Below are 6,210 nucleotides of genomic sequence, written 5' to 3' on the forward strand. Positions count from 1 at the left end.
AAAAGGCTGTGCTATGGGGTCTCATGTAGCACCATCCTTTGCCAACGTGTATATGTTTGCCATTGAGAAAGAATTGTTTTTGAATAATCCAGACTTCATTAAATTTTTAATTTTTTTTGCCCGGTACATAGACGGCATTTTGGTCCTCTGGTCAGGTACCGAGGAAGATTTCGTCAAAACCATGGTGAAAATCAATTCTAAGCATGAATATATCACATTTACTTTTGATCAAAGTCCCCAGCATGTACATTTTTTGGACATCAACATTTATTGGACGGGTACCAATTTTAACACCACGGTTTATCATAAACCCACTGATGGCAACTCTCTACTACATGCACAAAGCCATCATCCTGTGTCTCTCAAAAGAAGCCTACCATATTCACAATTTTTAAGAGCAATCAGAATTACCAACGACCCTCAACAGGCTGTTGCTGAAATAGACAACATGATCATTAAATTTTTGGAACGAGGCTACAGACATAAAGATCTTCTACGGGCGAAAGAAAGAGCCATTGGTTCTAACCAACAATGTAGCCAACAAACTGTCTCTACACGATATAGCCAGTAAATACATCAACTCTACCACCAAACGTCTTTGGCCCATTGTCAATACGGATCATACTATCAAACCTCTACTAAACTCTAAGATCATGCTAGGATACAAACGTGGGAAGAATCTAAAAGACTGGTTAGTACACAATGATGTCAGTCGTGGGCCTCCCGTTATGGACCATTTTCTCTACAAAAAACCTGGTTGTTATCGTTGCACTGGTTGCACCACCTGTGGATATTTGGAAACAGGTCCTGATGTTGTACATCCACACTCTGGGAAACGCATACCCATCAAACACGTTTTGACTTGTACCACCAAGTATATCATCTACATGATTTGTTGCCCCTGTGGACTTGTCTATATAGGGAAAACTACTTGTACAGCTCGGATTCGAATGGCCCAACATCGGACTGCAATCAGACAGGCCCTTGATGGGAAAGAAGTAGATCAGCCTGTGGCACGGCACTTCAAGAACTCACGACACTCTCTATCTACCCTGGTGTACAAGATAATTGACCACGTCCCCCCCACCAAATGAGGAGGTGACAGAGAAAAGAAACTTCTCCAACTTGAGACCTTTTGGATTTATAAAATGAATACAGTTTCTCCCTCTGGACTGAATGAGCAATTATCTTTTGCATGTTACTATTAAAGAACATTCTCTTGACATTAGAGCACACTTACTCTCCAGTAGTTACTGGGTATTTTTTACCCACTGTGGTATATTAAAGTATTTCACATTTTGTACACTGCGGCAACAGTTTTTCTGCCAGTGTTTTCCCTTATCCTCTTATCCTTCCAGTTTTTCCCTGCTTTTGCCCATTCCCTTCCTTTTTCCCCTTGTACGGGTTGGCCACAGCGAGCCCATAGGCCGTGCATGTATTCTGGCTCATCTATGTCTTAATTACAGCCATTCTACACTGGATACGCCTTATACCATCCGATCTTTGAAGCTAAGCAGTGTAGGCCGGGTTAGTACTTGGATGGGAGACCACCTTGGAATACCTGGTGCTGTAACTAGACGCTATCCTCAATTGCACTTTAGCCAACACTCCCGTTTTCCTTGTCCTCCACATTTTCCTCATGTTTTGTCCTCTCCTTATCCACCGTGATTATATGCATTTTTGCCATGTGCATACTATAGTACAGTATCCGATGTTCACAGAATCTGTGGTTCGCTTTATTTCATTGTCAGTCTCCTGATATATCTCTGAGACTCTGAAACTATTTTTTCTGACATTTTTACATTATAGTTTCAGTATATCATTGTTACACACCACTCGCTGGCTCTGTCCATCTTTACATATGGCCACTCATATAGTGGTTCTTTTTCATGTACTCATGATTTTTGTTATTCTATATATACTTCATTGATATGTGCACATCCTCTGTCTGTGACGTATATATATATATATATATATATATATATTAGTGTTCTGTACCATGTACCATATCGTTTGCTCATTTTCGTCACACAGTTTAATTTATCAATCATGATCTATGACTGCTCACCTTTTGTTTGGTTCACACTTTTCTGTATTGCATTTGTTTTATGTGACTTACCTGTCCATGCATTTATGTCCACTCATGTCTATACTCATTTATTTGCATTGCACTGTATCATCACCACCACTGGGTTCTCTTGGAGCCTATGGTGGTATCATGTGAAATATATTGTTTATTATGTGTTTGGTTCTGTTGCCAGCGACCGCTATGCAGAGCTGGATTGCCATGGCAACCCTTTGTGGCGTCCTCAGCTCTGAGCGGCCGCGTCATTACGCATGCGCCGGCCCCTCCCAAGTGACGTCATGCACTCAGCGGGCGGCAAGGCAGGATTCGTGTTCACTTCATGGGATGCTTGGGGGTATAAAGGTATGTTTGTTTTCACGCTGTTGTTGTTCTTGATAAAAGTAAAATATACTGAAACGTTGAACGGAGACCTGGTGGAGTCGTGAGTCTTTTTTTCTTAAGTCCTGAGAGTGCCGCTTTTTGTTTTGTTTATATATTGTGATAGGATCACTGGTAAAGTGGTCTGTGGCAGGTACATTTGTCCCAGATTCCTGTCTTATGTGTTCTAAACCCCCAGGAGAAAGTCTGCAGTGTAGCAGGCTTGAGTCTCTGCTTTTTGAAAAGCCGGTTTGGGACCTGGGGGTTGTGGGTGAGAGGAGAGGGAGGGCTCCACCCACGGCCACTCCAGGTTTTGGTTCTCGCAGCCTGGTAACAGGCTTGTTAGGGTTCCCACCTGAGAGTGGCCAATATAAGCCTTGTGTGTTTAGGGCTGAGTGTCTCACCTGGGAGAGCAGGCAGGGAGTTTGCTCAGAGACACTTGAAAACCTAACTGTGAGTGTTGTGCTGTGCCTTTGTTGCTGGTGAGGGCATTAGGCCCTGCCAGGTTCTGGAAGTGAGGGAACCACCTGTGAAGTTAGTGCCCCGACAGGGCTAGGATTTATGTTTATGTTTTCTTTATGTTATTTCTGACATTGTACAATAAAGACTGGCGCCGACCAGCTTGTACTCACATCCAGACTGGTGTGCTGCTTCCCTGCTGCTGTGTGTGTGTGTAAGGAAGGAGACCTCTACCCAGGAGAGGGACCCCTAATCTGACTATGTCACAATATATATATATATATATATATATGTATATATATATATATATGTATATATATATATATATAAAGTTCAAAGAGGGTGCGGCACTCACGGATAGCATGTGCAGGCAATAATAGTCTTTAACGTTTCAGTTTTATATAACTGTCTTCAGAAACGTTAAAGACTATTATTGCCTGCACATTCTATCCGTGAGTGCTGCACCTTCTTTGAACTCAGGGGGTCATTCAGACCCACTCGCGAGCGGCAGTACACTCGCAAGTGTGTCGATGTTCCCCACTGCGCATGCGCACGACGGAGGGAGCTCCGTCGTGCGCATGCGCGAGACCCGGCGAGCGACGGGCTTTCCATCGCGACCATCGTTTTGCACGCTCTGTCAAAGCTGAATAATTAAGTGAGACAAGTTCAGTTTAAAATTTAATCGCAGCGACGCCATTTTGGAAATGAGATCACAAGACACCATTTTGTGTGGTCAGCATTAATTCAAGTTATAACCCATTAACTAAGAACAGATGGCAATGTTTTTGTTAACACCAAGGGCAACGGGAAAAACCAGCTTTCTAAGTAGATAAGGAGAGACAATGGGTATTTTTACATACAAATTGGGAATCCCGGGATGCAGATAAAGTATAGTTGTGGCAATTGTAATATAATATCTACACAATTGGATTTGCCTGAATACTAGACAAGATGTCTCCTAATCCCATAGTTTGAGGTGATAATACATTTGCACTTCACACAAGTGTCTGTGAGAACAAAAGAGGTTTTGTTTTCCTTTGAACACAGCAAGTGGGGGCCTGCTGACAGAGGGCATGTGGAATTACAACCCTCAGCCATCCACACTGCTGGATGTTCACTTCGTGTATGAGAGATTATGCACTTAAATCTCACCCATTAATAACTAGCGTCCTTATATCAAACCCCGAATACCCACACACTACATATTCGCACATAAGGTTCCATAAGCATCAAAATGTATGATTCAAGTTGGTTAACTTAGTTTAAATGCTAAGAAATAGAGGTTTTTGATATCTAAGGTATTATATATGATAAGCAAGGTATGTTTGATCTCGTTCTGATGCCTATGCTTTTTACAGAATCCCGGTGTTATCGGTGGAGAGATCGCATCATGCAAACTCAAGTTATGGATCGCAGAACTTTTAAGCAACAAAATGTTTTAGTTGATGGAATGTTACAGGAGGCGTTACCAGAAAGACCCCGGCTGTTAGAGGCAGGAAAAGTCTATTTGAAACAACCTGTTAAATGTGTCGTTACATATGCTCCTCCTCTGGGAACCAATGAGATCAGCAGGAAGTTTCCCCTTTGTCCAGTTTCAGTCTGGGGGGGAATAAATACATGTGTCCAAACACAGGTTTGGCAGTTCATGCTGAATTTTGGGTGAGCTGAGGATATCTAGTGAGAAGTCTATCTCTGGATCCAGAGGCGCAGCGTATGTATAACCTTACTTGGTCTGTATTATTTCCTTTTACGCCTAAATTATGTATGTATAGATTGCGTGTAACTGACTGTACTTTTACCTGAATAATACTTGTGCGTTGGAACCACAAGATTCCACTCCTGTCTTTATTTGCGGTCATACTGCGTATGCAATTAGCGTTGTCTTAGAGGTTTTTAGACAGGGTTTTGTCTTAGAGGTTCTAGGCAGGTGAATCTTAGAGGTTTATAGGAAGGAATATATTAAAAGGTTTATTTACAATTTAACAGCTCATATATGCTGTGGGTGGTGACCCACAGCTATACGAGCGTCGAGGAGGATGCTCCATTTTAATGGAGGAGGGCCCTGATTCAGAGCGAGCGCTCTGGTCAGAGCGTCCGGCTCTGAATCAGGGCCTCTATCTACACTACGCCGTGGGGTCACCCGGTAAAGCTGCATTATTGTACTCTGAGTGCCAGTCCTACTGCCTTATCTATATATATATATATATATATATATATAGAACAAAGGTGCAGCACCTTTGTTCTATTTATCTGTGTTTTTGTGAGGGCACCAACAGAAGTAATTGTTATTTAATATCTGAAGTGCCAAGCCTTGGTTTATTGTAAATATATGTATATAGATATATATATATATATATATATATATATATATATATATATATATATATATTTATTGTAACACGGGGTACTGTAATGAGGATTTCAGACAGGCAGGTATTTTTGGTAAAGCAGTGGCTTTTTAATAGCAGCAAACACTGCACCTTAGCATACTGTACATGCGATTAGGCCTGCACACATGCAGGCACTTAACATAAAAATAAACAAACATAAAAGTCTCAGCACTCCTTGTGCTAATCAGTCAGCAGTGACTTGCAGCCACAATTTGGGCAGGCTCTCCCAGCATAGCTCTTGGACCCTGGCACTACAACACTGTATCCCTAATTTCTGGCTGCTACTCAGCATCGGGGCAACCAGCATTAGGTGTGTGAGAGTTTTAAACCCTTCCTGTGCTCCAGTGATTATTCCAGCTGCGTGTGTGTAAATGTGAAACCCTGGAATTCCACACCACTACTGCTAATGCAGAACACACAGGTTTCACTCCAGCCTCCCTTGGAGGGAGCTGATTCCACCAGAATGTGGGTAATTCAGGCAAGAGACAATCACTCTCACCACTAGATATATATATATATTAGGGGTGTGCACCGGCCACTTTTCGTGTTTTGTGTTTTGGTTTTGGATCTGGATCTTTCTTCGTGTTTTGGATCTGGATTGGTTTTGCCAAAACCACCCTTCCGTGTTTTGGGTTCTGGGTTTTGTATTTTGGATCTGTATTTTTTAAAAAAAAAGCATAAAAACAGCTAAAGTCACAGAATTTGTGGGTTTTTCTGCTCCTATGCTATTATTAACCTCAATAACCTTAATTTCCACTCATTTCCAGTCTATTCTGAACACCTCACACCTCACAATAGTGTTTTTATGTCCAAAAGGTTGCACCAAGGTAGCTGGATGACTATGCTAAGAGATACGAGTGGGCGGCACAAACACGTGGCCCATCTAGGAGTGACACTGCAGTGGCAGACAGGATGGCA

The 6,210-nt window shown here is 42.1% G+C and overlaps 1 pseudogene; it reads left to right on the forward strand.

Moving 5' to 3' along the window:
* The first annotated feature begins 1,458 nt into the window (after positions 1-1,458).
* Positions 1,459-1,576, forward strand: LOC148525057 (5S ribosomal RNA; annotated as a pseudogene).
* Positions 1,577-6,210: the final 4,634 nt, after the last annotated feature.

This window comes from Taudactylus pleione, unplaced genomic scaffold (assembly GCF_031769625.1).
Source record: "Taudactylus pleione unplaced genomic scaffold, aTauple2 ptg000113l, whole genome shotgun sequence".
Lineage (NCBI taxonomy): Eukaryota > Metazoa > Chordata > Amphibia > Anura > Myobatrachidae > Taudactylus > Taudactylus pleione.